Genomic DNA, 7496 nt, shown 5'->3' on the forward strand with positions numbered 1-7496 from the left:
GGTGGAGGCTGCAGTAAACTGAGATTGTACCACTTTGCTCCAGCCTGGGCAACAGAGCAAGACTCCTTCTCAAAAAAAAAGAAAAAGAAAAAAAATCGGAAGAAGGTAATTACATTCTAGTCCATCAAGTTATTTTTATTTTTTGTCTCAGATTACAGGTGTCTGTTTCAAGAGAGTATACATGAAGAATATGGTTTAAAACCAACATGAAAATGATATAACCCAAAGAGAAAAATCAAATAATATTTTTAAATGCTTATTTGAAAAAAAAATGGTAAAAGCTACCTACCAGCACAATTGCTTAGAACCTAGTGATTTCAATTCAGCAAACCAAATGTTTTGTATTTATTTATTTATTTATTTATTTATTTTGAGACAGTCTTGCTGTGTCACCCAGGCTGGAGTGCAATGGTGCAATCTCAGCTCACTGCAACCTCCACCTCCCAGGCTCAAGTGATCCTCCTGCCTCAGCCTCCCAAGAAGCTGGGACCACACCTGGCTAATTTTTGTATTTTTTGTAGAGACAGGGTTTTACCATGTTGCCCAGGCTGGTTTTGAACTCCTGGCCTCAAGCCATCCACCTGTGTTGGCCTCTCAAAGTGCTGGGATTACAGGCATGAGCCACCATGCTCGGCCAATCAAACATTTTTTAAACATTTCTATGTGATTGGTACTAAGGGTACAAGGGGACAAGAGCCCTAGTCCCTGCCTTGAAAAAAATACACAAGTAGAAGAATCCTTTAGAAAAATGTAAATTTTTTTATTCCTAAAAACAAGGTTTAAATGCATACTTTCTAAAGTCACTGAAAAAGAGAAAACAAAAATATAGTTATATACCAAAGTACAGAAAATAACAGAACAAAGAATAAGATACAGAAATAACAGCACAAGATGAAAAATTAAGATCAAAAGAGATACCAATAAATAAAATGTGACAAATTATATAATGAAAATACAAAAAATTCAATTAAACAAATATGTATGTATATATATACTATTTCTAGAAGTATCTCACAACTTTAGAACTAAAAGGATGGCAAAGGGATAATAAATGAAAGCAAACACCAAGAAAACAGAAATCACAATATTAGTAATATGTATAATAACAAAAATATTAAAATCTGTAAAGCAAATATATTAAACAGAACAATAGAGGTTATTTTATAATCATGAAGGATCTAATTAACACCAAAAATATAACTCTCAGAAGTCTTTATATGTTTGTATTTGTGTTCTCTTGCTGCATGACACAATACTACAAACTTAGCAGCTTGAAACATTACTCATTTATTATCTCATAGTTTCCGTAGGTCAGAAGTCTGGGCCCAGTGTAGTTGCATGCTTATAAAAGTATTGGTTACTATTAGGATCTCACAAAATTGAAATTAAATCGAGATGCCAGCTAAGGTGTGTTCTCATCTACTCATCTAGGGTTTAGGATCCTCTTCCAAGCTCATTCAAGTCACTAGTATTGGAAGTAAATGCTTGGTGCCACCAAGTGAAAATAGCACTCAGGCAAGTTTTCTCAGCAAGGCAATTTACTTCTATAGAAGGGTGCATCTCATGGATAGAGCAATGGCAAGAGCACACCAGACAAGGGAGGGGAAGGGAGTCTTATTCCTAAAGCATGCAGCTAGCCCCTACTGCTGCCTCTTTCCCCTATTGGCTAGGGTTGGACCATACAGTCTAAGCTAATTCTGATTGGCTATTTTAAAGAGAGCAAGGGTACCAGCTAGAATGGTGGGGTGAGTAGTTTCGGTGGGAGGGACGGTTACAGAACAGGTTACTAAGGATGCCTAAGGACAGCACAGGTGACTAAGGATGGCTAAGGACAGAGCACATGACTAAGGATCCCTAAAGACAGAACAGGTGATAGAGGCTAGGAGGGTAAAGAATGAGGACGTTAAACTTTAAAATGGAGAACAAAGGACAGGGAAGCTGAACATACTGACATATTGGTTCTTTGAAGAGGAACTCAGAATTCATTGTACTTAACAATTTTTCTTCCTCTTGAATTTTAAAGGAAGTTAACAGGCTAAACTTTGAAGAGGAATTTACTGTATCCTACATTAGTAAAAGTCAGTTCCTTGAGATTGTAGGACTGGGGTGTCTGCTTTCTTGCTGGATATTGGCTGGGATCACTTTTAGCTCCTGGAAGCCGTGTGCAAGCCCTTGCCACACGGCCCCTCCCACAGGCAGTTCTCAACGTGGCTGTTTGCTTCTGCAAGGCCAGCATGGGGCTCTCTCTCACTTCAAATCTCTCTAACCCCTTCCATTTCTGACCTTCCAACACTCTTTTAAAGGTCTCACTTGATTTGGTCAGGCCCACTCAGGATAATCTATCATTTGATCAACTTAAAATTGATTGATTCAGAACCTTAGTTATATCTGCAAAATCCCTTCAACTTTTCCATATAACATAACTTAATCATGGGACTCACAGCCACCCAGATTCTCAGATTTCTCTCACACTCAAGAAGAGGGGATTATTATGTGGAATGTATACTAGCCACCAGGAATTTTAGAGACCATCTTAGAATCCTACCTGCCAGTGTTGAATTGTTTTTCATGAAAATATATTAGCTGTTAATATATTAAGTATATTAACCATTAAAAATGCAAAAAGATGGATTTTTAAAAATATATAAGTAGTGTGCTATCATATATATTTCTGTCTTTGACAGATTGACTAGGCAGAAAAAAATGGACTACAATACAAGAAATCAGAATTATATAATTCAGATTGATTTGAAAGATTATTGGAACTCTAAAAACAGAATATACTTGTTTTTCCATTGTCTTATGGACTTAATCCTGTATTTGATAAAGTGAAAATCTTGGAGTCTGAAAAGTAAATATTACATGGGCCAGTCTCTGAGTGCAAGACAATAGAGCTAACAGAAGAAAAAATTAACCAAAGTTATGCAGGCATCGAAAAAGTTTACTCTTTTAAATAAATCTTGATTCAAAGAAGAGAGGTGGGTACTACAATAATAATTTAGTGACAAAAGATTATAGAATGATAAGCATTCCAGCCAAAAACTTAGGGAAAGGAAATGAAACATAATCAAGGAATACAGGAAAAATAAATTAATTATAATTAAGCAAACATTAAAGAATTAAAACATTCAAAGTTTATTTTTTATGTTTGAAAAAGCAGTGAAGAATGTGGAAAGATATGTACTGACTTAACAGTGAGTGGTAATCCTTTGAGGTGCAAACATAATTGTCTTTTTTTGTGGTTTAAATTTGTTATAATAAGCTTGGATTACTTTTATAATTATAAATAGATGATAGGTAGACAAACAAGGAATATTCTGGTTTTTAAAGATTAGCTAGAAAGTTCCAATTATTATATAAACCATTTTTCCAATATCTTTTTTTTCTCTTTGTTGAGACAGAGTCTTGCTCTATTGCCCAGGCTGGGTTCAAGCGATTCTCCTGCCTCAGCCTCCCGAGTAGCATGGATTACAGGCATTCGCCACTACACCCGCCTAATTTTTTGTATTTTTAGTAGAGATGGGGTTTCACCATGTTGGCCAGGCTGGTCTCAAACTCCTGACGTCAGGTGATCCACCCACCTGGGCCTCCCAAAGTGGTGGGATTACAGGCATGAGCCACCATGCCCAGCCCATTTTTCCAATATCTTATGGAACATATTTAAAAATTCATCATGCAACAGTTCAAAATTAATGTCTCAAATTCCAAAATACAAATATTATATAGGCATTGTCTCAAAACTCAAATAATAAAGCTATGAAATTATAATTTAAAAATAACGGAAAAAAAGTTAATTGTTTTTGACAAGTATTTTGATTTTTTAATTTTTTTAGTGGTTATAAATGTCTTTAGGTTTTTGTCTTTAAGTCAGTTTTGGCAATTTATCATTTTCCTAGGAAATAACCTATTTTCTCTGGGTTTTCAGAGTTGTTCGAATGAACTTGAACATCAACTTCATTTTATTTTCAAAAAATTGTTTCAATATTTTCTTTTTCTTTTTTTTTTTTTTTTGAGACGGAGTTTCACTCTGTCACCCAGGCTGGAGTGCAGTGGCACGATCTCAGCTTACTGCAAACTCCGCCTCCCAGGTTCACGCCATTCTCCTGCCTCAGCCTCCCGAGTAGCTAGGACTACAGGTGCCTGCCACCGCACCGGGCTAATTTTTTGTATTTTTAGTAGAGACGGGGTTTCAACGTGGTCTCGATCTCCTGACCTCGTGATCCGCCCGCCTCGGCCTCTCAAAGTGCTGGGATTACAGGCATGAGCCACCGTGCCCGGAGTTTCAGTATTTTCAATACAATTTCTCATTCTTAATGTCTATAGTAATAACTTTTTTTCTTAATTAACATTGCCAGACTTTCACACGCTATATATATGTGTATATATATATATATATGTTTGTTTGTTTTGGTTTTTTGTTTTTTCTTTTTTTTTTTTTTTGAGACCAAGTCTGGCTCTGTCGCCCAGGCTGGAGTGCAGTGGCGCGATCTCAGCTCACTGCAAGCTCCGCCTCCGGGGTTCACGCCATTCGCCTGCCTCAGCCGCCAGAGTAGCTGGGACTACAGGTGCCCGCCACCACGCCCGGCTAATTTTTTGTATTTTTAGTAGAGACGGGGTTTCACCGTGTTAGCCAGGACGGTCTCCATCTCCTGACCTCGTGATCCGCCCGCCTCCGGCCTCCCAAAATGCTGGGATTACAGGCGTGAGCCACCGTGCCCAGCCTGTATATATATATACATATATATTTTATTTTTTCAAAGAACTAGCTTTTGGATTTATTGAGAAATTGTACTATTGCTTTCTCTGCCGCTCTTGGTGTTGCTTGTATGCACATTCTGAGAGGTGACAGCGTGCTGGCAGCCTCGCAGCCCTCGCTCTTTCTCGGCGCCGCCTCGGCCTTGGCGCCCGCTCTCCCCGTGCTTCAGGAGCCCCTTCAGCCCGCCGCTGCACTGTGGAAGCCCCTTTCTGGGCTAGTCAAGACGGAAACCGGCTCCTTCAGCTTGCGGGGAGGTGTGGAGGCAGAGGCGTGGAGGGAGAGGCGCCGGCGGGAACCGGGGCTGCCCGCGGCACTTGCGGGCCAGCGCGAGTTCCGGGTGGGCGTGGGCTCGGCCGGCCCAGGAGTCGGAGCTGCTGGCCGGCCCCGCCGGCCTGGGTAGTGAGAGGCTTAGCACCTGGGCCAGCAGCTGCTGTGCTCGATTTCTCGCGGGGCCTTAGCTGCCTCCCTGACGATCGCCGCCCCCTGCTCCAGGGCGCCCAGTCCCATCGACCGCCCAAGAGCTGAGGAGTGCGGGTGCGCAGCTTCTGACTGGCAGGCAGCTCCACCTGCGGCCCCCCTGCGGGATCCACTGGGTGAAGCCAGCTAGGCTCCTGAGTCTGGTGGGGACTTGGAGAATCTTTATGTCTAGCTAAGGGATTGTAAATACACCAATCAGCACTCTGTATCTAGCTTGAGGTTTGTAAACACACCAATCAGCACCTTGTGTCTAGCTCAGGGTTTGTGAATGCACCAATCGGCACTCTGTATCTAGTTAATCTGGTGGGGACTTGGAGAATCTTTATGTCTAGCTAAGGGATTGTGAATGCACCAATCAGCACTCTGTATCTAGCTCAGGGTTGGTAAATACACCAGTCCACACTCTGTATCTAGCTAATCTAGTGGGGCCTGTAGAACTTTTGTGTCTAGCTCAGGGATTGTAAATGCACCAATCAGTACCCTGTCAAAACAAACCAATCAGCTCTCTGTAAACAGACCAATTGGCTCTCTGTAAAATGGACCAATCAGCAGGATGTGGGTGAGGCCAGATAAGAGAATAAAAGCAGGCTGCCCGAGCCAGCAGTGGTAACAGGTTAGGGTCTGCTTTCGTGCTGTGGAGACTTATGTTGTTTTGCTTTTTGCCATAAATCTTGTTATTGTTCACTTTTCAGGGCAATACTGCCTTTATGAGCTGTGACACTCACTGCGAAGATCTGTAGTTTCACTTTTGTTAGCCATCCAGACCAGAACCCACCAGGAAGAAGAAAAAAATTCCAGACACGCCGCCTTAAGAGCTGTAAAACTCACCGCGAAAGCCTGTAGTTTCACTCCTGAGCGACCGAGACCACGAACCCACCAGAAGGAAGAAACTCTAAACACATCTGAACGTCAGAAGGAACAAACTCTGGACACACCGCCTTTAAGAACTGTAATAGCGCTAGGGTGTGTGGCTTCATTCTTGAAGTTGGTGAGACCAAGAACTCAGAAATTTGAGACACAATTCGGTACGGACCTGATACCTGCTTTATGAAGAGACAGCTGAGGACTTCAGCGCTTCCCATGGCCTACGAAAAGCCCTAGGAAGGAGTCGAGACTGAGAACAATGATCATATTAATTCGAAGGGGGTGGGGCTGGGAGGTTCGGGGGTCTACTTTAAGAGGCATGCACCACTTAGTAAACTAATTAAAGCCTATTGTGAATGATAGGGATTGTCAATGAGGCAAATCAGATTCTGATTTGATGGGCAACCCATCAATGAAATAGATACACCTGCACAGTTGGAAATGGAGGATGAAGATACAATTGGTGTGTTCCAACAGCAGACAGGAGGTGTTTGCTGAAAAGAGAACCTGGTTCTTTACTCCAGAATTCTAACTTTAAAGACCAAGACTGCACTTATAATTAGAAAACTGCAATTTGGTTCTACCACATCGTGACTACTACAGTATAGCTTTCTCTATTCTTTCATTTCCCCCTTTCACATTTCTTTATTTGTACATAAAGTAACTGGTGCATGTGCACAAGCATACTGCGTTTTTTTTTTTTTTTAACCACGCAGCCAATGGTATGTTTTGATTGACATCAAGTGGAGACGGGATGGGGAAAAATACTGATTCTGTGAAAATACCCCATTTTCTCCATTAGTGGCATGCTCATTGGGCTCTTCTTATATTCCAGTAAGTTATTTTGCTCTCACTGTTTTAACAAAAAAAATAATAAAAATCCTTGCATACCTTGTTCAGTTGGAGAATTTTAATGTTTTTCATTTATCATTGTAAAACCAAGGACAATTTTATACTTTTTTGTATGTAGCTGTTACATGTAGGGCAATTTGTCTTTAAGTAGGGATAAATTACTCTGAAACAAAACAAATCCTAGTTTTCCCTTTAAGTTAAGCATCTTGTTGTTTAAATAAACTTCTTGTTTTAAATGAAAAAAAAAATTGTACTATAATTCTGGTTTCGAGTTTTTGTTGGCTGTCTCATTTATTTTCTTTGTTTTGTTTTTGTAGATAATCCTACAGGAAATATGCTTGACTTGCATTGCTCTACTCTAGTGCTCGTATTTCTGTAAGGTAGATTTCTAAAAGGAGGATTAAGGATTCACAAGGCTCAGATATTCTGAATTTGGGTGGATGCTGCCTAATTATCCTTCCAAAAAGATGTCTAAGCTTATACTTCCACGAATGACTGAACCTGTTTCTCCAAACCTCGTCAACTCTGGATACCACCTATCTTAGTA

General features: G+C 40.5%; 1 pseudogene; it reads left to right on the top strand.

Moving 5' to 3' along the window:
- Positions 1-6313: 6313 nt before the first annotated feature.
- On the top strand, positions 6314-7181 carry LOC129038730 (small ubiquitin-related modifier 2-like; annotated as a pseudogene).
- The last annotated feature ends 315 nt before the right edge of the window (positions 7182-7496 follow it).

This window comes from Pongo pygmaeus, chromosome 5, assembly GCF_028885625.2.
Source record: "Pongo pygmaeus isolate AG05252 chromosome 5, NHGRI_mPonPyg2-v2.0_pri, whole genome shotgun sequence".
NCBI classification, from domain to species: domain Eukaryota; kingdom Metazoa; phylum Chordata; class Mammalia; order Primates; family Hominidae; genus Pongo; species Pongo pygmaeus.